Below are 25,156 nucleotides of genomic sequence, written 5' to 3'. Positions count from 1 at the left end.
GAAAAATATAGGATTTCCACAATTATATGGCAACGCCATTAAAAATATAATGTCATACGCAACATCGAACATGGATATCGAAGGAGACCCAGTGGTAAAATTGCAAAGAGGAATGCGTCAAGGGGATCCTATAAGTCCTAGTCTCTTTTCATTGGCAGCAAGAAACTTACGAAAAAAGTTGGACCTGGCATTAGAGGGAATGGTCTTGGGAAACAGGAAATTAACCAATCTGTTTTTTGCAGACGATTGCACGGTCGTACTAAGAAGGGACAAATTCGAGGAAGAAAGAGCTAGCCAGAATACGCTCCTGAAAGAATATGGAATATATGTAACTAATGATTAGAAAACACAGCTATTGACAAACTCTACGGGAAAAATAAACAAAATTAGCGCTACTTATCTTGTTTAAAAAACATGTGTTCTTGGCAATGCGGGTTCGATGGAGAATTGGAGATCCAAGAACATACGTTGGATAGATGAGAAAATATCTCAATCAATAAACAAAGTCCAAAAGCACAAACTTGGGGTTCTTGATAAAAGAAAATGTTGGAATATGACAATAGACTCAGGAATTAATCAAGTTCTTTGATGTACCCCTTTTGAGAAATTGAAAGCCCAAGATTGGAAAAGAAAGAGCATAGAGTTTGTTGGCACTCCAAAATCAATCAGTCATCGGAGGTTCTTCTTACGAAAGGCTAGAGGTGCACTCGGAATGATGGATCTAGAGTTGCACTGAGAAATTTTGATTCTCTCTTGGTATAAGAGAGCGCATCTTGTTGATAATCCTTGGAAAACACTCTACATGCACACGAATACACCGACATCATCTCCATGAAAGGAATTAAAACCATCCAACGACATCCTCAAGGTGTATTAGAGGTTAGTGGTGGAAAATGCCCCTCTAGTTGGAAACCCAGAGGTAAAAATAGGTCTTCCTAACAAGATCAGAGAGGAGCTGGGTCTTAGCACTATAAATGATGTAATAACCAAGGATATAGTCAACCATCCGATCGTGAATATGTCACCCGATTCCTTAGGAGGGAATAAGCCAACCAAAGGAACACTTTATCGAAGAGTAGCCCTAAATATAATAATAAAGAAATTGATGGAGGGAGTGAGAAAAAGACAGCCTCCAAACGATCTCTGCAACACTTCAAAATACAAAATAAAGGAGAGAATGATCCAGAAACAATATATGAAGTCATTATTCTATCCATATCTCACTCCTGAACAGCCTTATGTGAGATACCGGTTCACCTTTGGAGAAGATAAAAAAGGACTCCTCTTCCAACAAGAATTAACATAACAAGTATGAAATATTGTTGACTCACTGGACTTTTAAACTATTAATAATTTTTTAAAGTGGACCTCCACCCCATCTTTTAATAGCTTTGAAACTTTTCATGTGTTTTTAAATAGTTCCAGAAAGGTCTGTTTTTATTGTAAATTTACTATTTGTTATTTCAAATATTAATCCTTAGTGTTGAAAATATAAAAAAATATACATAAATGGTGATGAGCAAGTCGGAATAAACTTGAAAAAAAAAATAATAATAAGTTGTTATGAGGCAAATTGTACAATTATATCATTTACTTGGTTATAGCACATATGTTATATAAAATAACTTTTTTTCTGGGAAATTATTAATTTATTGCTTCCTATATGTTTGAATACAGAAAAATTATTTATGGATATACATCATGGCCAGTTGTAAGAATAGGGGATTTATCTAATAATTATTAATTATAATAAAAATTATTTTGGCAAGTGAATCAACTAGAATATTTAATTGAAATTTTACGTACAAAATAGTTATTATTTTTATCAGTAATAATATGCCGTCAGTTTTTTATTTCCCAGCGTTACGAATTTGTCACACTCCCCAGAAGTCTATACCTTTTTAAATATGGATATATAAATATAAATAATTTATAATTTCCTTGAGAGAATTTATTAATAAAATAATTTAAGCTATTTAAAAAAATGTCTGATGTAAAGTGCCACTGATCGAAAAAAAAATCAAAAAAGGCCAAAGTAATATATATTTAAATTTACATATTTATATTTCATCTCAGAGGTATAAAATGAGAAAAACAACAAATTTTATCCTTCAAAGGAAAACATATAAACCTTTTAAGCAGATTAGAGTTAATAGTAACTTAGTTTGTTTGTTCATCTAAAGCTTTAGAGTGTCTATCTATTTAAAAAATCTCAGACTATAAGACACTCCAGTTCTTATTATATTTCGATAATAAAAATTTTCAAGCATTACATTGGATTCTTTAATTCTGTCAACTAAAAGAAAACCAAAATATAAGATGACTTTTTTGTGTGTTTTTTGTCCCAACTTTCTAGTCTATAAAGAATAATTCCATATAGAGTATTAATATGATATCTCCAGATATTATCCTGTATCTATTAAAGTATTAATAAAAGCAAAATAGTGCAGCATTGACATAATACAAAATATTAATTCTATTTTTTTTAAATATGATAAAATGTAATACAAACTACTTGGATAAAAAAAGAAACCATTATTTTATCATTTCGAATTCAATTCTCATTCGATTATCAAACTTATTTATTTATTTTATTGGTACATATGTCCACAACGTATTTTGACAATATAAGTAATTTTACATTATCAATTAATTTTTGACAGATATAGAACTAAGACGTATTTGGATGTCCTCAAAGATTTTCTAATATGAGAAGAATAAGAAAAAAAAAACTAGGGAAAATTATATTTTAAAGTTTAAAAATTGTATTTTTTTTTCTTTTCTGGGTCATTGCATGGCTACAAGCCGGGGTTCCTTCTGAATTGATGTACTATGTTATTGTTTTATTTGATTTCCACAGTTTTTCTAACAGGTTTACCTCTGACACATTCTCAGAAGAGTTACAAGAAAGATTCTATGTACTCCTGTTATAATCAACGTAAATTTTAGCCTAATTCTTTCTAGATTTTTTAATGAAGATGTTATACGTTGCAAGATGATATCTCCTCCATTTCTTCATTGAAAGATTTTTTTTCTTAAAAGATAGTTATTTAAAAACAAAAGTTATATTTTGGAAAATAAATAATCTTACAAAAGTTTGTTGAAAGTTTTCCTCACTTAAAAGATTTGTTCAATAGAAGAAAATCGCACCTGGCATAAAAAACTCAAAGCAAGAACATTTTCCAAATGAGGAAGTGAGAATGCCTCTATAAATGTTGTATGGACTCGGCAAACATTTGGTTTCAACAAAACGGTGCCACATGTGGCACAGCAAACGTTGCAATCGATTTATTGCAAATCAAATATGGTGACTACGTTATTTCGAGAAATTGACCAGTTGATTTGCTGCCTTCATTGTGTGAATTAATGCCTTTAAATTATTTTCTTTTAGGTCAAGTGAAGTCATTAGTCAACATCAAAAAACGTATATTTTTTTATCTATTCAAACTAAACAAAAAATGGACATGTGTAGCAGAACAATAAATAAATAAATTTGATAATCGAATAAAAATTGTATTTCAAAATAGAAAATATCGTTTTTTCTTTGATCAGATCTTAGATGAAAAATAAATTATATTACATCACATATTTTCCATGTAGTAATTGCTACCATTTTCAATGTTAGAATTACATAAAACATATGAAAATTAGAATATTGTACATAATTACATAGAATAATATGTACTTATTCTACAAAAAGTAATTTTTTTAAGAATAAAAAAGTTAATAAATTAAAACTATTAATGAGAAAAGAAATTGCATAAATCCTAAATCAATAAAGAATGAGTACATCTAGAATAATTTTTTTTGACTGTAATCATTTTTATTTATGTTGTTCATAATTCACAATTTACAGCTGTCCCTCTTTGATAAAACTTGTTATAAAAATATTGGATTTAGACAAAGAATAATGATAGAATTTACAAAAAAATTATAAAATGTTTCTGGTTCCTATAGAAGAACTATGTTAAAACTATTTTTTTTTTAATAATTTAATATATTAAATTGTTATTGTTAGTTTAAAAAAAATTAAAAAAGACTATATTAATCAATTTCTCATAGTAAAAGTTACATTTGAAACTTTTGATAGTTAAAGACTTTAAAAGTAACGGTAGGTAAAACAATTTTTTCGTAGAGACAACACGTTTTTATCAGAAGTGGAAAGAATATTTAATATTATATAGACCTAATTTAATGCTTGGCTCTCTGAATGTATTAAAATGTTTCACTAAGGATGGTTTTAGAGAGACATCCCTGTAAACTAATGTTTTGTTCTTTGATCATGTAAAAGACTGGCTTTAATAAACGGACCTGGAAATAAATAAACGAACAAAAATAAAATCCATTTTTTGAAATATTTTTTTATTACTCCCTATTCAGCTTTAGGAAAAACAGATCACTAATCGATGCAGTTCTATCTTTCTGCGAAGTGATAAAATGGCAAACGAAAAGGAAAGTTAACGTAGCAACTTTTTTAATAGATTTTACACAAGCCAACGAAACGGTCTCCCACAGACACATATTTCATCAACTAAATATACTGAATATCTTCTCCGCTCTTTTCAAACTGATATCGTCAATCCTAATGCGATGAAAAAAAATAATTGGAGGAGGAATAGATGTAAATATATATACATATAAAAGGAGGCCCTCAAGGTGATCCCCTAAGCTCCCTAATATTCAATAATTACCGTGCAACCACTTCAGAGAAGAGCAAATGAAATAATGGAGGGAACTGAAATAAATAAAAAGAAAACAAAAAAACACAAATATATTTCATGCAAATGATACCACATTTCTGATGGAAGAAAAATATATTGGTATGAATATTGAAATTCTAAAAAATAATTTAGAGGAATTAAAAAAATATATATTAGTGGCTTATAAACAAGTCTGAAGAGAAAAACCCATTGTTATCCAATATACCAAACAAGAAAGTATCACCCAAGTTAGAGAGGCAAGAAAAAAAAAAGGAAAAAAGTTACTAGTAATCACAATACCTTGATTTAAAAATTACAATGATAATGTCCATAAAAAATGAAATGCACACTTCAAAAAAGAATTAATGTCACATAAATGCACATTGATTTTCCTCCGTTGGTTAACTTGATTAAGGTTTACAATTATTTTTTCTGGTTCAGCACCCCCTTGAAGAACTCCCAGACCTTCCAGCTTGAAAACTGCTTTACTACAGTGTCCTGTCAAATTTTTTGCAATTTTCAAAATGAATACACATTTATACTTCTAAAAAATCGAGAATTGATTCGATAAACCCTAAAAAATAAACTTTTTGTTTTGATCAAGTTGAACATAAATATTATGAGTATTTAGTTTCAACATTTTTTGTTTTTTATTGCAAATTTAAATAAAATTCAACAAGCACTTCAATACTAATAATTTTACAAGTAACCATTTGAAATATCTAAATAAATTTCTTTATCCCTTTAACCCCTACTCGACGGTTTAGTTGAGCACATTTTGAGTCACAATATCTTCTATATATGCACTGAAATATATATATTTTTAGTTCACTGCATAAAAAATCATGCCCGTTCTTTAAAATAATGGGATCAAAAAGAATTTATATAAAAGTAAATAGAGGATGCCTTTAAGGCGATCCCGTAAGGTCCTTAATTTTCAATGTTACCGTATGACCATTTCAGAGAAAAACAAATTTAATAATGAAATGAACTCAAATAAATTTTTAAAAAATCACAAATTTATTTAATGCAAATGATGCCACATTTCTGATCGAATAAAAATATATTGATACGGATATGATAAAATGATTAATATTTTGTAGGAAATTACAAAAAATATACTAGTAATTTACAAACAAATTGAAAGAAAACAAGAGATTTTTAACAAATATACCAAAGAAGAAAATACTAAATCTAGTTATCATTCCATCCATAAACCACTGGCTAAAAGTGGCAAATATGACAACAAATCAGCACAAAATATTTCAAATATATGTGAAGAGTATTTAAGACTTTTATAAAAATATTTTTTTTAATATTGGAAATCATATTTAATAGAAGAGGAAGACAAATAGATTTTTTTATTAACTTACAAGAACTGGGGCAATCAGCAACAGTCTTAAAGTGTATATTAAAACAATTTTTAATAAAGAACTGAGGACGTCTCAAATGCTAATGAAGTACAAGGTATCTACGGGATGACTATACCACATAGGGAATCTGGAAACCGACGAAGAGGATGAATTAAGGTGTAGAGGTGTGGCAAACGAATAAATATAAGGGTGAGACAAATTCTGGGATGCTGCACAACAATCAAAAAAAAGTTTTAACATTTGAAGAGGACCCTGGAAATATACATCAACAAAGAATAACTGAAAAAAAGCTTAAATATGGACTATACATAAAAAATAGGATGAATTAGCAAATAAATCTGTAATAAAATTTCAAACGATGGTGATTCAGAGAATAGCAAATAAAATGTTCATAAATACTGGTCTTGTTGAACTAGCACTTACACAAATAAAATTAGAGACATAACCTAAAATACTTTAAGTATCTTCGAGCTATAGAACCAAATAATATACAAAGCCTGTAGTATTTTTTTCCTTAGATTTAATTTTTAAATTGTTTTGTTTTGTGTATGTATATTTATTTTACGTCGATTTGAATACTTAACCTGTTTTTAATCTGAAAGCAGATTGCTACAGTTAGTTTAAATTATCTAGTATTTACGTTATTTTAGTGGTACAAAAAGATGAATAAATAATCATTATTAGCTCCTTAGTATATTCATAAGATGCAATCCATGAACTAATATTTCTACCTATTTGTTTATTTATAATTACATGCATAATGATCTTATGTATCTATAGCTATGTCAACAAGTTAATAAAAATTACACGTGTGGAGTAAAAAAAAATCCAGATGAATCAAATTTGAAGGGAAGTTTTTCTACACAGTGTCCTCGAGAAAAATTGTTACACTCCCAAAAGGGATATTTAATCTTACACCCTAGACGTTTTATGGAAAAAAAAACTTTTGTGGCATTTTCAAGCAGAGATTCACTAATCCTCAAAAAAAAAAAATGAAAATTTGAAGACAAAGATAGAAGAGGCCAAAAGGCAAATGATAGTGTATCTTGTCCACGCCTGAGCAAGCAAAAAGAGGATTGCAGAGGTTGTGGAAGTGAGCAGGATGACATTGTATAGGTTCTTGGACAATTTTTATGATAGATGAACGTTTGAGAAGACGACTGGAATATGAGGGCATAATCTGTAGAAGTTGGAGAATATAATTTTGAATAGACAAATGTAGTTAATAGTTCTATATTTCTGGCCAGCATCAATGTTGCCTCCATCTTCACTATTCTTTTATAGAATACGAGGCTTCAGGGAGCGCAGAGCATGTGGTACTCATCATAGGAATACAGAAGTCCTCATAGCTGCTGTGGAGATTGAGTAAGCCAACATGCTAGATGAGGTGCTGCCAATGTCTCGTGGGGAGGATATAGTTGATTCTTAGGGTAATTATAAATGGAAATGGTATTTAGAATATAGTTAGTATCTTGGTTAATAAATTTAAAAAAGTGTTAGAGTTGTCGAACTATGTGCTTTTCAAGGTTTCTTGGGTAAAGTCTTGCAATTTTTATCGCGCTCACTTTATTACTACGAATGACATCAAAGATTTACTTCATGCTATGTCAATTTTTTTTTTTACCACTATCAATCTATTCTAATACTCAATTAATAACAATACAAAAACAGTAAAAGTAACTAAGTACATAGAAAAATATGAAACCATATAAATTTTCAAAGAACAATAGTACGATACAAAAAAAAGAAACAAAATAAGTAAAAACCCTAGTTGATTAAAATTTTAAAATAATTTCTTGCAATGTTTAAAATACATGGACCAACATAGCACAAATCAATTTCTTTATCCCTTTACCCCCCCTGCTCGACCGTTTGGTTGAGCATATCTTGAGTCACAATATCTTTAATATATGCATAGACATATATTTTTTTTTATTTCAATGCATAAGAAATCATGCTTTTTCTTTAAAATAAATTTTTACAATAAATCGGCATCTGAATTGTTTGGTGGAGGCCTATAAAAAACAAGATTGATAGTTCTTTTGGTGAGGTTGTTAAAGGATAAGACTCTTTTTTTTTTACTATTAATGTAAATAAGTTCAAATATTTTTTTAAAATTTTAATTGAAAATATTTATTAGAAAATATTTTCACGTAAAAAATAAGATAACTAAAAACGGAGAGTAGAGATGATTTAGTCATTTAATCTAACGGTCGATAAATAAACTTAATAGTAATATATAGATTAAAATGTTCAAAGCATCTCAACTGTTTGTCATCTTGGAGTACTGACGTCCTTAATATTGATCCCATACTCCTGCTGAAGTAAAATATACTGCGTCTGTTTTTAGGGAAGCTGGAGTCGGCTATGGTATAGCAACTAACTAATGTTTTTTTTTGTTTTTTTTTAACTTTATTCTTAGATAATACCTAATTTTCTCTTCCAAGATTTCCCTAGAAGGTGTCACTCTATCACACTCATTAAAGATATAGAAGGAAGACTCTATGCAACCCCATGCGGAAATGCCCTTACCTCTCTGTTTCATATTTTTTCCATTTAACGGTAAAGGCTGTTGATGTAGCAAAACGATATCGAAGCCATTTATACACTATAATCATTGTACAGATTTAATTTGTAGAATTAGTATATATTTTATAATGTAATTTGCCATAAATTTATGGTATGGAATCAATCAGTAGGTATATGCAAATAACGAATACAAATTAGTTCTATTTAATAATGCTGACTTAGACATAGATAAACAGAATAGGTTGCATATATTTTAATTATGAATTGCATTAAACTATTATATTACAACAATAATTACATACACTGTCCAACAGCAAAAATGGTACGTAAAACAGTCTATTCTCAACTTAGTACAGTTTGATCCCCTAATTACAAATATGGCTTTATTTTTTCTCTCATAGCCTCGTGGCCTTCATTAAAAAGTCATACTTTTTTGTTATTTTTGGCTAGTTTTAAGGTTCAAAGCTGTTTTAAGCCCTCGGTGTCGGAGATATGGATAAATCATAATAATATAATTTAAGGCCGAATGTTAAAAAATTCTAAAGTATTTGTAGGCCCAGCTTGAAGAGGTAGAAACAAAGACAGAGAAAAAGAAAAAAGATTTGCTAGGAGGACTCCCTTGAATGTACGTTGTTTGGAATCCCTCACTCAATACGGGTATGCTACAAATCATCTTATATCCATGACGCTTGAATTAATTAATTTATACAGTTTGAGACACTAGCCTTAATGTTATAACAAATTGTATAATATTTATTTTCTCTTTCTCTCGGTTTCTATTTCATTTCTTCTTCTCTCTCTTTGATTGTATCTCTTCTAGCTGGGGCATACGAATATTTATACACTTTTATAATGAGATCAACTCTAAAATGAGTTTTTTCCTTGAAATATTGTCGTGGCCTTATTTCAAATTGACAAGGATATAGAGCGTTTATGAAGAGGCTCTTGTTTTTAAATTAAAGTTCATATTTTTAGCTATCTAATGCAATACTTTTATACTTTTTGAATTCATTTGTCTTGAAGCTATGAACCTCTGAATAAAAAGCATCTATTTTCCAGTTTAAACAAAGACAATTCGGCTTTAAAATATTATAATATAATTTATCCCTATCTTTAACACCGAGGGCTTAAAACAGCTTTGAACCTTAAAAAATAGCCAAACTTACAAAAACAAATGGCATTTTTCTGAAGGCCACGAGGCTATGAGAGAAAAAATAAGTCCCTATTTAGAATCAAGGGATCAAACTGTACTAAGTCTAGCATATGCTGTTCTTGTGCATAAAAAAAGTGTGATTTTGTTGGATAGTGTTAATAGATATCGTTGGTTATTTTTTACATAAACAAAGACAATATTAATTCACAAAAACAAAACAAAAAAAACAACAATACAATAAATTATTTATTGGTCAAATTTTACATATTGAAATATAGGAATAAATATTATAACTATCTTTTCGTTGTAAAATTTTTCCTTTCTTAAATATTTAACAAAGAATAAATCATGACTTTAGTTTTTATATAGAATTTGGGAAGGTTGATAATATATCAAAGTAGGTTTACACTTTTATAGTTTTTTTTTGTTATTTCTATTGTAAGTGAACATTCTTTTTTACTTTGCTAGAAAACTGGGATTAAACGTCACCCAAATACATTGCAAACCTTATTACCTGAGAAACAGTTGAAATAGACTCAAAATTACGTTATTTAAATATGTAGTATTTTTCTACCTTCTTCATACATATTGCAATGGTAAATATTAGTTAAAATGTTTTAAATACTTTCTTGAGTTCAAGACAAGGAAAACAAATACGTTATTTCTTAAAGTTAATCTTTAAAAAGTTAGTTTGTGCATTAACACAATATAATTTGTGAAAATTATGCTTGAGACATCTTCATCTAATTTTTTTAATAAAAAGTTAAATAAAATATTCGTTACCTTTTAACCTTTTAAAATTGTAGTAGTAAATTTCGATGAAGTTGATTTTTAGTTTGCAATACATGTTATAACAGATGATATTAGATTATTAGCAACGTGTATACCTGGAATTGAAGAAAGGGAAAAAGAAAAAACAATATAATTTCTTAAAACAAAAACAAAAAAATACAACAAACTCACTTTAAAATTGCGTCGAAACTACCTATTGAGAAAACAAAGCTTTACCACATAATAATATTAAAGTTTTAGTATATTCTACGGTGGAACAATTGAATATATACATTTCATATATATTTGAAAGTTCGTTTTTGGTGTTATCACACATGGAGTCAAAACTGATCAAAGACGAACAGATTCGTTTGAAATTTAATAAATAGACGTATAAAATAGCTAAGTATGGTCCTATTTAAATATATAATTGTAAATGACACACTTACCACGGGAAGTATATATGGAAAGAGCCTAGAAAAGAGACTTTGTTTTTGAAAAACCTGTTATGTTTTGTCAGAATGTGAAAACCCAAGAGATATTAGAAATAAGATATATCTCATGGTTTTCCATACCTGTGGAGTTATTTTACATCCAAGCACACTTTTATTTTCTTTACATGATTCTCCATCAAGATGAAATGTGTTTTTATTATAAAATAAATTTTATCATTTTGTATAAGCTTATCAGTACTCGAACAGAACATATAGAATCAAATTTTACAACAGCAAATACAAGCACAAAAGTTGAATAACTCAAGGATGTTTGTGATGTTTTATTTATATTCTTTTAGTATGGCCATACCTTAATCTTTAATATTTTATTTTTATCGTTTGGTTTTTATTTAGATGTTTGATTTTTTTTTTTGTGTATCGGCTTTATTTTGATGTTTGTGATTTTTTTAAATTGCTTAAGATGGCATGTTAGAAGAATACAAATTATAAATATTACTATACGTTTAAATTCGAAATTTAGAAAGTAGACGTATAAAAAAGCCCCACTTGACCCATTATTTTTTTTTGGGGGGCTTGCTAGTCATTAAGACTCTGTTTTTTTATCGAAATGAAACATCATTTATTTTCTTTGTTTCCATATCTTTCTCGCTCTCATCCGTCTTCTCCCTCTAGATCTTTCTACCTCCAACTCTCTGTCTCTTCTCTTCGGTTTCAGGCATATTATCGAAACGCAAAACGTAAAAGAACCAAACGTCGAACGGACCAAACTTCGAATGGACAAAATGTGGAACGTACAGAACGAAGAACAACAACTTTTATGAGGATTTTTGGAAAAAAAAAATATGGAACAAGGAGATATACTTGCCTGTTGAAATTATAACCAATTAATGTATATTGACGTTAATTAATAAAAGTATCTTATTCGCTTAACTATATATTTGATTTTGGGTAATGCTGACTGAGCTGTTGTTTGTCATGGCTTTGCCATTACATGCTCCTATTCTATCACATTTCCAATGGATGGTATTGCAGTTTTCATTATCAAGTATACTAGGATATTATGCAAAAGTATTTTTCTACTTACCACCAATTGACATGTCTGTTTGAAGTCAAAATAACATAAAAACTTTTAACAAACTAAAAAAGTTTTTAAGATTTACTGCAAATTTATATTGGCCCCATTGTAGTCGTTATTTCATTTACAAACCCATTGCCTTACGAGTCAAAATGACCCACTCTTCAATATTTACTATAAAACACCATATCTATTTTGATTTTTTAGACAAGTTATATTTATAAATTGAATATTTATTGAATTAACAAAATAATAACTCATTTTTAAATTAAATAATTATTAATTCTAATTGAACAATTTCTATAACAAGCCAAATATATTTCTAAGTCGCATAAAATAATTCCAATATTTCTTTAATTTTATAATAACAATATTAAAAAAAACTATTTTAAATATACATTAAACTAATTGAAAAAAATAACTTAATCTATAAAGAACTTGAATATGTTTGACAAATATATATAAATCAATCTTAGTTTAGCCTTTACATATGTATTTTTGAAGATATAAAACATGTTCGACAGATCTTTTTTGGTAGTGTAAAATTGATAATAATAAGTATGTCTTGAAGTTTTTCAACAGCGTTGTACCCCTAAAAATGGCCCTAACACTCTTTGTCTCTCATGGAGAAGTGGTCTCTTCAATGTGACCTACCAATGACAATAACCCTATGTAAGCCTGAAGGAAATCCTATCAAGGGTTGTTTAATTATTGCCATATCTTGTTAAATCTTCCAAATTAGTTATTTTCAAGATGGTTCGTTTACTTATTTTGAGTGATGAATAGGCAAACTGTTGAAAGGATGTCCTTTCAACGCACAATGACATATCTTGTTTGCTCATAAGTCATTGTTATGATGTTGTTGGTAGAATTCTTACCCTCGTGTCTATTTTTTGCCAATGTGGACAATTCAATCATAACCCGTTTTTGAGAAGAAAATATCACATTCAAGAAAAAAAAAGTTTTCTTCATATGAGGATGAGTCATGTATTCTTTGACTCCATCTTATTCTGATACCTCCTCTTCTAACTCTTTCAATTCTTCCTCTCCTAGCATCTTTTAATAAATTACTTTTGAGTAGCGTTCATCAAAGTACATATTTAGTTTCAAATATATATTTTGTATAAAAAATGATTATATTTTATGCGTATATATTATGTGCTTAAAAAAATGATATTGCACTATATGTAATTTTTTGTTAAAGTTAAATTCCTTACTTCTACAGCGATATAAACATTACGCGCCCCTGGATTTAGAGCAAAAATAAAAGAATAAGATAAAAATTACTTATAAAAAGGACAATATTCTGCTAATATATATATAAATGCTTTTTAAGTAAATTTACTTTGTACATTTGGCACAAATAAATCAAAATTTAAGATTCTTCATTATTACCTTTTTATATTTTGAAAAATAGACTTAGTAATATTTTTCTTCGTATAAAATATATAGGGGTGGGGAATTGTAAATTTCATGATCTGAAACTAAAAATATTTAGTTAATAAGAATAAACTTTCAAATTCTTCTTTGAAATTTAAAATTATACAAACAAATTAATGTTGGTCTTTCCCCATTTAAGAACCCCAACATCAATATATTGCCCATGTTTCACCAAGAAGTAGGAACGCGGAAGATTAAACTAGAAAAATACTATCGGTTCTAGAAGATCATGAGAGCTTAGAATCCATAGTTGCTAGCATATATGATGGTTGCAATTTGGTTTGCCATCGTAAGGAGGCTTGAACTTTCCCTCCAAATACCCCTTCAATTGCTGGTGTGTCAACTTCACATGAATGAATTGACAAACTGATGGTGGGCATTAAGGATCAAGTATTTATAGGAGCTCAAAAGGAAAATCAATAAATAAAGGTTTACAAACAATGCCAGAGGTCAATTTCAGGCCTGTTGTAGTAAAAGTTAAAAGAATTAATTAAAAATTTTTGCAGATTTAAGTAATGACCAACGCTACCTGTACGACATTGTTTTGGTAATTCAGTCTGAAAAAATCCTCCTGGTTCCCACTTACCTCTTAAATCCTCCAAAACCTTGCACGAAGCTAGATGGCCTACCAATGGCAATTGCATATAGCGAATAAAAAGCCTAGCAAAAACCTCTTAAAATTGGTAGAATTTATCTTAAACTATTAGACACCAACGTGGTTTTGAATTAAATGTCAACCGAATTGCTATGATGGTTTGACGCATTTTCAGCTGGCAAATTCACTATCAAGAGGTATTGATCAAGATCTGGCCCCTATTGTACAAGAAAAATGCCCAAATTCTATCTTCGGTCATCATGAAAATATATTGTTAGCTACATTGTTAGATGAAGATTCAGAAGTTCATAAATTTACATTGAAAAAAGTATTGAATGCAAAAATTTTATATGACCCCTATAGGCAATTTATAATTACAAATAAAATAAACTATGAATCAAATCATTTCATGAATATGATTGATTGGTCGAAGATAGTAATTTCAGTTCCTCCAATTCTAAAATATTGGTCAGATAAAGAACTTATGAAAGCAAAAAACGAGTGTTAAAAATTAGAGAAATATTCAGGCCATTCCCAATCTGTAGAAAAAGCAGTGAAACTAGTTTTCCATCCAACCTAGGAATCTTTTGGTGAAATCCATATACTTTAAATATATATATTTCTCTTGGAATCTAGGGGAACAAAAATCTTATTTATAAATAAGAAAAACAAGTTTATTTGATTTAATTTTTTTTACTTTAAACAAAACCAATCTGGACAAAAACGGCGGGTAAATTTTTTTCTATGGTATTTTTTTTTTTAATTATAAAACGGATTTTTATTGACCATTCGCAACTTTTGAGGGGTCAGAATGCGTGATAGCTCAATTTTGGGCTCCCGTGATACCCCCTGATATATATGAATATTCATTTAGGGTTTCTAACAGATGTATATAATTTGGTGAAATTATGTATAACATAAAAAATCATTAATAATAAACGAGTCATAATGACTCGTAAACAAAATCTTTGTACGCATGTCATTTTCAGCACAAATGAATAATAAAAAAAATTCTAATTTCGAAGTCTATTAAGGAAATGTTATGTCTGAAAAATGTCAATAACAGGTATTTTCTTATTTTAAAGTAAACAGGCCATTTTGACCCGAAGATGCAATAAGTTTTAAGCGAATAAGGGAATTTTTTTGAACTTAGATAAAATTAAATGATGACAATTTCATCATGCTTTCAGGTGTCTTTGTTTTTGAATTTTTTTGTTTCGAAATGACCTGTAAAAACTGTCTCTTCTATGTTTTGTAAGTACCACATTTTGTTCTTTACCTTTTGTTTTTCGCCATTTTGTTTTTCGATGTTTCGATGTACATTTACACTTAACTTTTACCTCCTTCTTTCTGGGTATTTTCTACATTTTACCTCAAAACATGGTCACTAGGGTGCATCAGATCCCCTTAGTAAAAAAATAATATTTATTAGGCGTTATAATAAAAATATTTTACTCTGAAGTTAAACAAACCGTACGAAATGTTTTTAAATTTGAATAAATTTTACGGAGGCAACATTAATCATTTTGAAATAAGAATATTACTGTATATTGTTATACTACCATGCCAAGCAATGCCCAACATTCAATGTTACTTTTTTTCAAAAATTATGTGTTAAATATCATTATTTTCAACTTGCAATTCCTCGAAAATATGTTTTTTTTAAAATTTTATTTGGTTAGAAATATATGGTTAGTAATCTAAAATATGGCTTCTACGTCTTAAAATATTTCTAAAGATTTTTTAAAGAGTGAGCTGACTCACCAAAGAGAAGTTGACACTCGTTGATCTAAGTTCATTGATGAATTTTAGAATGTGATACAAGAATGGAGACTACTTCAGTTTGTCAAAAGTATCTACACAACCTATGCGTGATGATTACAGGAGTTCTCTGAACTTGGAACGTTGTATTTAGATGCCTTCAGCAACAAATATTTTTGACTCAAGCGTCCTGGTGAAGTGAACAAGACCTGTAGTATCAAATTGTTGTTTTCAATCAAAATTGTACTTTTAGAACACTATACATATATTATCTCTTCAACTGGAACCATTTATTTCAAATATCAGAGTGAGAAGTTCCATGTCTTTGTCAATTTTGTATATTTATCTACAGTTCATAACAGAATATATGTACCGCAGCCGTGGATACTCCTGAGACTGATTTGTGTCTGTACAAGAAATACAAGTAATATATGGCAATCAATCTGACCGTGTCTAAAAGTGCAATATCTACTCTATCTTGTCATCTGTGGCATTTAACCGCAGAAATGGTATCACTTGCACGCATCAGTGATTTAACTACATCAAGTAAGTCACATAATATGTCTAAGTAATATAGTAATAAAATATGACCTTGGTGACAGACAGAACATACATATCGCTTTCATACATGTTTAGGGAAACCAGGTTTTCCAATTGACATAACACAGTCTACTAAACTTGCAGATTTAGTTTTGTGCAACTCCTGGTTCATCTTTACACTGTTGGGCTTCGAGACTAATTTCCTGACCAAAAAAAAGTCACAAGGTGGATAAATTTGACGTCATATATGTTTTCCAAATCAAAGATCAATTTCATTAACGTCATTAATGACTGAGCAAAAAGGAGGCGTAAAACTAAACTCAGATTTTACTGGTGTTGCTAAACTGAAAGAACATTTTCATAAGGATTTAAAAGTAGTAGAAACAGATAGGATTACGCAAAAGAACATTAATGTAATAGTGAGTAAACATTAGTAACTGTGAAGATCATCACTTTGTGAATTATGAATATACATTTGATTTATTTATTAACCTCGGAAACAAACAATACAATTAGATTTGAAATGTATTTTTTATAAACATGAATTACTTTTTTTTATTGTTAAAATTAGTTTTGTCTCATTTATTTAGTTTATGGATATAAATCTTATAATATTCCCAATTTTTACCACTGATGTGGCCAAGGTAAATGTTAAACAAAATTTATGAAATTTCCACAAAAATATTTTTTCTTAGATAAAACACTTTTGCTATACTAACATAACAAAATAAAAACATTAGTTTAATCATTGGAGGTTTCATGGACCATTATACCCATAAGTTTTGAAACACACTGAAGTGATGGAATTCCTTTCAGTTGACTCTTTTGAGCCATTAAAACAATATTTCTAGATTATTAACGATGCATTTCTTACTAACTAAAAATAAAAGAACATATTTTCAAGTAAGTGCAGGTTAACAATATAAAACACATCATTCTTGAAAAAAAAAAAATGAATGTTTAACATGGCTTAGCATAGAATTATAACCGTATACTATAAAATTCCTATTTAAAAATGCTAAATGTGGGCATGGTATAATTTATTCGAGTTTAAAATATTCCATATGTTATTTTAAATTATAGGCAAAACATTTTTGTTATACCACCGAGACAATATTATTAACTGGGGGAGGTCTGACGCACCCTAGCAGGCACACTCTGTTGGTTATACGTATCAAGAAACTAAAGACAAACTACTTTTGGTTTCTTCAATATTTGTGCATTTAACTATTTCATTTTCTCAAACTACCAAGTCAACAAACAAATTCCGTTATTAGGACCCCTTATTCATGAAATGCTAAAATCTTACGCTAATTTTCTGGTGATATATTCATTTTAATAACCTTCATAGTTTATGCATGAGTTGTTCTTTTATCTCATTAGAGTAAAAGTCAGTTTCGTCATTTTTAGGCAAAAGTTCATTCATTGCCACGGTCAAAAATCAATTTTTTTTATTTTAAAAAGACATCACCCTAATAATCATATTGTAGTTATATTTTTGTAGCTGCACTTACTTATTTTTTACATCTGTTTATGTTTTCTCAAAAATATGTAAATATTTTGTCAATAACTTTAACAAAAAAATAATTGATTTGTATAATATACAAAATAAATTGAATTACAATGCACGGATAAGGGTTTCCCTACGGAATTAAAGCATACCTAAAAATCTATTCCCTATAAGAACCAAAAAGTTATTAATGCTTTATGTACGAGTAAATTTAAAAGTTTTTTGCACAAACATGTATTTTTAATTAAAACAGTGATCTACTTTTTTTTTATATTTCATATTATTATTTTTTATTTCAATAACTATTTACATCTATTCGAGGATATATTTATCTATTACCTATTGAAAAAATGTCACAAATTATTTACTATTAAATATAACATTTCATTACGATCACTCATAAAAAAATTAGAGTGTGGGAAAAAAGAAAAACAATAGAATAAAACAAATAATAGACAAACATATGAAAATATTTTTGTACTTATTCGACATCTCTAACTCTTATCAGTTTTGCAAACGTAGTCGATGAAATGAGGTTATTTTTAAAAATGTGTAAATTTAAGTTACTGTCTGATTTACCAATGAAAAAACAGAAATACTATTCAATTTTTCTTACTTTTTTTTTATTTGTTGTCAATTTAATGATGTGAGACCTAAATTTTGCGTCTAAATTCAAGGGGGAACTTATAACGTACTTTAAATTACACGTTAGATGTGTTCATATTATGTGTAAAGAAAGAGGGTCATTTTAATAGTTATAAGTTATTATTTGTAAAAGCTTTTTTTTTCCCGATCATCGCAGTATTTTATTCCTGACTGGTTCAGAGTCAATAGATGGTACTATTCATGGTAATACAGATTACATTGATGAAAACTTTGCATTTATGTAGTACCTGTAGAATAAGCACGCTGTAGCTAAAAACTTATCATATTATATTATGGGACAATCTGTTATGTATTTAATATGTCCTTTCTGGTTTTTATCTTCTTGTATATTCTTCTATGTATTATAAGTACTGAGTTTTACGTATTATAAATAGTGTCGTCTTTTATAAATATATCAGAGTATAGTTAGAATACACATGATCTAGTGTTACATTATTCCTCCACGTGAATTCTTCTCCTCATGTCTCTTGGTCATCCTGGATCTCTCCTATTATAAATAAGCTTGCGTCTCTCCCTCGTCAAGACGCAACACAATCTTTTTATTTTGTTAGGTCTAATAGACTATTTGGGCTCTATAAGTATTTGGAACAATGATGAAAACGAGGGTCAATAATCTGGATATTCAAAGTAATCTAAGATGAACAAGATGGTCAAATGAGGTACTCTAACAGTATTAATTGAAATGATTTGTATACAAAAACTTGAAAAAGACTCTGAATCAGTCTACATTGAGATTAAAATCCTGAATTTAGAGCTTATTGGATACATGTGTCGTTACAACTGAGAAAAATGCAAGAACCTTACAACTCCATACCCTAATTATATTAGGGATACAAAATATATATGGATGTTGTTGACATGTAAGATAATACACAGCTTATTATAGAAACATATTAAGAACAAAGAACTGGGTATTGTATAATTAGTACGCGAAAGTTCAAATGGTAGATGCATGTCGCTTTACTACGAGAGTTGGAATCTTGAACAACGATCAACGAGAAGCCACAATGTCCCAAGTTGAATTAATCAGGAACAGTTTTTCATTGATGACATCACTTCATGATCATGAAGGCCCCAGACCATGTTGTATCACATATCTACGTTATATATATTTATTTTGACCAGCAGCGATAAACAAAACCTAAAAAGATTGACTTATTTTTATAAAATATCAAAATTATCGTTCTTAATAATGGTGATGTATTTAAAATATAGATATTAAAATATAAACAAACGTGAAAGTGCAGAGGAAAAAACCAAACAAAGAAAAACAAGTGTCATACAAAAAAATAATTTAGTAAAAATCGCTTGAGGTCATTCTCACTTCCCTGGCGAGTGCTAAAAGTTATTTTGTTCTAAAGAATAATATATCCGTAATAAAAACTATGCTTAAAAATGTTAATCTGTGGTTTTTGGTGGGTAGATGGTGTTTTGAGTGGAGAGTCCCCTTTTGTGGAACAAATAGTCTTTATATAGTATCCAGGTTGGGGGAGATAGGTTAATCACCAAAGCTAAAATATTATTAGCATATCATACGGGGGAGGGGAAAATAAAAATATTAATATTGTTCCGATTAAATTTTTCAATTAAGTACAAATAATGTCAATTTATTTCAATTTTTAATAGAAAATAAAAAACAACAATTATATTTTTAAAGGAGTAATGGGTATTTTTAAGAACAAAACCATTCAGTTCATATGAGGTCCGTTACTTAAAATTTGATATTTTATTATCCATATTTAGGTAAAAAAGAATAATATCAAAGTATTAATGCTGAAAATCAAACGTAAGGGTTCGTTAGAAGAATTGGGTTAATTAATGTTTTCCCTTTTTAATGTTTTTTTTATCCACTATCTTCTTTTCCGAACGGACGATTCTTTCTAGTTTTTCATTCTCCAGTATATTTTTGAGATCTTTACTCTAGCAGGACAAGAGTCTTTTAGTTTTTCCAATTTATTAATCAGATTTTTCTTCTTAATGCTTCTTTCTTCCCCGCGTTCTTTAGAAGGGCACTCGCTTGTTTTTGAATCTTTAGTGGAACCATCGCTGGGTTAAGTAAATTATTTTCCTGTAATACCATTATGTTATCTATTATTTCTTTAAATTTATACGAAATTTACGGTCTTCTCACAAAGAGACAGTCAGTTGCCGGAAAGATGTAAACTTTCATTGTCTTTTTGTGAAAGAGCCTAAAATCAGGGAATTGGAAGAAATATGGTGCAGTTAAGTTTTTCAATTCGTCGATCATTTCAGCCGTTTTGTGTGAAAATAAAATGTAATCAAGTATACTTTTAATTTGGATAGTCCCAGCAAAAAAGGCATCTTTGGTTCAGTAGGGTTAGTCTTGATTCCAAGATCCTAAAGGGGCTATTTTGTCATTATATACTTCACCTTATTTTTCCGATTTTGAAATCCTTCATAGTTCACCAAGTCCCTTTCTTGAGTCATTGTTATATTCAAATCACCAAGAATAAATTGTTGCCTTCAGTTAACAATGGGAACTCAATGAAGAACTTGTTGACTTCTTTTTTAGGCCGTACAAAAATATCATTCTTGTTCTTATGCCTAAAAAAGAAATCATCAACGAAAAAAATTCCAATGGCATCAGAGGTCGAAAGCTGAGTTAATAATTACAATGCCAAGTGTTATATGTACCAAAGTTTTCTCCTGGATCTGCATCATAATGAAAGACCAACTTTGGATTTGCCAATAATACGGGGCATCCTGTCACACCAGCAAAGGGCCACTCAACTTTCTTTACTCTGAGAATAAGATGTACGTCCCACTGAGCTCCTAAACTCCTAACTTTCTGGAATTGAACCTTTTACACTATTTTGTCTGGTGCAAGGTTGAAGGGGTTTCCAATGAAGATCATCAAGGTAACACATGATCCGTGACAGCTGGGATAATGGGGCATTCATAACTTTAAACAGTGGGACAGTCAAGAAGGGATTGGGAAAAGTTTTCCGGGACGTTGTGAATATGTTGTGCTAGCCAACAGGGATTCTATTAATTGAATCTTAAATTCTTGATAAAATGTTTATTGCTCTGGAATTTTTAATAAAATAAGTTAAGAAATAAAGTAACAACACTGTTTTATATTTATTTCTCAGCTTGCGAACGTTTAAATGAATCACATTATGCAAAACAATGTATATAAAATGAGAAATTTTTCTAGTCATGGAAAAACATTGTGCAGGAGTGTGCATATCATGATAGACTATTGATGGAGCATAGAAAATAATTTTATTGAAGTTGAACAAACAAAAAATTGTCATATGATAGATTTTTTACTACGAAATAAAAATTTATATTAAAATATATGTACTCTTTTGCAAAATATATTGTGTGTTGCTATTAATGTATCTAAGATATCCTTGTGTTTATATGATTGAATATTCTAACCTATTAACTCCAAATATAGCTGCTAAAAAAGAGGATTTAAAAAGTGAAACATAATTTATATATTAAGAAGTGGTAAAATTGATATCATGAATTAGTCAATATCAATTAATACGTCCTCTACCCATTAAATTATAATTTAATTAAATAAAAAACGTGTTGGGATTTATATAACTACAATAATTACTAGCACAAAATGTACCAATATTATTGATTTAGTTGATAAAGTAAAATATTAGGAATTAGCAGAATATAAAATTTGATAGAAAGCTATTACCATTAGGTTAAAATGTAATAAAAGTAACAAACAAAAACTATTTAGTAATTAGAAAAACTCTTTTCCAATTTAAAGTGTTTTTCAATTGCTTAGATTGATTTACATGAATTTAAGACGCATAAACTTCCTTGTTTTCTAATAATGAGGACAAAAAAATGATTTGAAAGACTTAACCCGCAATAGGAGATGCTTTAATTCCGGTATTGACGGTGAGGATGACAGTATGAAAATTTATCCGAAGAAGAAAATCAATCTAATCCACATACGTCTGTAGAATCGACTCCTTTTTTGGGTGGGAATCTATTCATCCATTTTGATATTTGCATTCATGATTAAGGGACGTTTTTGGATTAAGCTGTAGATAAATAAATATGTATTGACGACAATTTATTTTTGATGGCAATTTGACATTGTCAAGCGGACTTGAGGTAGAAGAATTCAACTCGTTAAAAAAATGATTTATAACAGATGTTCTTAGTTGAAGGATAAATTTGGCAATTTAACTTATCCTGGAACAAAAGACTCTTCCACTGAAAATACATCTAGGCTATGAAAAATGAAGGAAAAATTCATTAAAGTTACATAGTACAACTTTTTAGAAAGAGTATGTATGGGGATAATCGAACTCCTTTCAGACATTAAACAATGCAGACAGTATTTTTGAGAGATGGGATCATTGCAGCCAGTATTTTCAGTAACGTACTTCTCTTTCTTTGTCCTAATGAGCCATTAAACTTCAACCCAAGACTAAGGAGTAAAGATCAGTTTTCCAAAGACAGTAATATAACTTTAGCTAGTCAATTCCTCCGCCACGGGGAAATAGGCCTAAAGGACTTTATACTAGCGTGGAGGAATTGTAGAAGCTTCACGCAGCCTAAGACGGGGCATGTGTCAACCAGGCCTCGGATTCAATTTTTCTTACCTTGGATCTGTCTGAAAATCAAAAAATTAGAAGAACCGTAAAATTTGAACACTTTGATTTATAAAACTCAACAAGATATAATTTATTACTTACCAATATAATGATTAATGTAGGGTCCCTTACCGATAATGAAGGATTTTGGGTGGCAGCGTAAGGCCTGGCAACCCGTTGCAGATGTAGTCCTCTGTCATGAGGTACCAGTGCTGTCTAGCGGTGGCGTTCAGGGATTGTTTTTTATATGAAGGGCACTGTAGGGAATCCCTTAGACATACACACAAAAGGTGTAGTCGAAGGGAATGGCTTTATGGTTGTAGAGGGGCCAAAAGTATCAAAAAGAGTTTAAAAGAACTCAAAAAACTCATTCAAAAGATATTTTCAACGGAGGAAATGAGATTTTTCATTCCGGATGTCAAAAGTCTCCACTCCCACAAGACTCTTTCCAACCACTCTTTTGATAGCTCTCTGGACAGTCTATTATAACACTCCGAGAATTCTCGCAGAAACTCATCGACTTAAGGGGATTAGCCTGGCCACTTTCTTTAACTTTTTCGGTTCCAGTTTGGCTCAGTTTAAACTGGTACATTTATTACCAAAAACTCTTTTATAAGCAAAATATTTATAACACATCGAAACAATTAGAGGAGAGGGGGGGGGGAGGAATAATTTTGATTATCCATCTTAAGAAATGTTTAGATTCCGAAATTCACGAGAGACAATAGGAGTTAAATTCATCTGAGGAAAACTGCCAGGCTCATAAGGGAGTACAGTGGACTCCTTCCTTTGGAATAAGATACCTGGATCCAAAGAATAAAATGATCTTTTCATGTTGAGTAGAGAATATTAATATTTCAAAATGGGATCACTTAAAAATATAAAATTGAACAAAAATACTCGGAAGCGTATATTTTTTGAGTAAATTTGTTTCTAAATTATACATTGAATATATTCCTATATTACAAGCTATAATATTCCTCATCACTATGTATTATTAATAAGTTATAAGGGTCTAAAGAAGAATATATTTTTCATCATTTTTCAGCTTGAAAATCTAAAATTGTAATTATATTGAGTTCAGAACCATACACATAATCAATTAAAACACTTTTACATAAGTTTTATTAAATGCTACTTTTAATTTGGGGATTGTTTTCAGCTTAAAAATTGACTTTGAACTGTTGTCTTTGTTTTCATGCTTTAAATACATTCTTTCGGAATAAAAAAATTGAAAAATCTAAGATATTATTCTTCTTCAAAGGAAATCCATAAGATATGGAAGTTTTTAACATTTAAATTCCATTTTTGATTATCACATATAAACTATAATCACATATTTAAAATACACATCACATTTCTAAAAAAAAACCCTGTGGTTTACTGATTATTTTTCATTTTTGCAAGATGTTTAAAACTTTTAACAAGGGTAAGAATACTCAAAACATTCAAATCAAAAATACTCAAAAAGAAGATTTGACATAAAAAAACCTTATTACAGATTTGTTACCACAGCGTCAATCACTTAAGTATGTCTCTCATTATCTTTCAACCACTTTTAGAGTAAACGATAGCTAATTTGTTCTTCTTCATTTATTTATATACTATGAAACATTTGGATAAGTTTATATTGACACAAAATTTTTAATAATTTCCTTTAATTATTATTCTATGTCAATAAACATCAAAGTTGTTTAATATGTTTATAGAGAGATGATTAAATATTTACTTTTTACATACAATATTTACTGTGGACTGTATCGACACTTCAAGGAGTACCAGGTACATCGACAGGCATCAAGAGGACATAATCTAAAGGGTATGAAAAGTACAAAGTATTATTGACAGGTGATCAAGCAGTCTCAACATTGATTGACCGCTGTGAAGAGTAAAATGCCCGTTCGACTCAATTGTGAAAAGTATAGGTACTCATTGAGAGATATTCACTTATGATAAAATCGAAATATCCTCTAGAGTATTAATGTTTTTTATAAAC

General features: G+C 29.4%; 1 long non-coding RNA gene across 1 annotated transcript; it reads right to left on the bottom strand.

Moving 5' to 3' along the window:
• Positions 1-21,650: 21,650 nt before the first annotated feature.
• LOC139906975 (uncharacterized) lies at positions 21,651-23,697 on the bottom strand. The gene is made up of 3 exons (XR_011783257.1): positions 23,293-23,697; positions 22,830-23,180; positions 21,651-22,777 (listed from the first exon to the last, which is right to left on the bottom strand). It is a non-coding gene; the product is annotated as an uncharacterized lncRNA (long non-coding RNA).
• Between the last annotated feature and the right edge of the window lie 1,459 nt (positions 23,698-25,156).

This window comes from Lepeophtheirus salmonis, chromosome 13 (genome assembly GCF_016086655.4).
Source record: "Lepeophtheirus salmonis chromosome 13, UVic_Lsal_1.4, whole genome shotgun sequence".
Lineage (NCBI taxonomy): Eukaryota > Metazoa > Arthropoda > Copepoda > Siphonostomatoida > Caligidae > Lepeophtheirus > Lepeophtheirus salmonis.
Note: the sequence above shows the minus strand (reverse complement) of the source record. Positions and strands in the feature narration are given on the sequence as shown.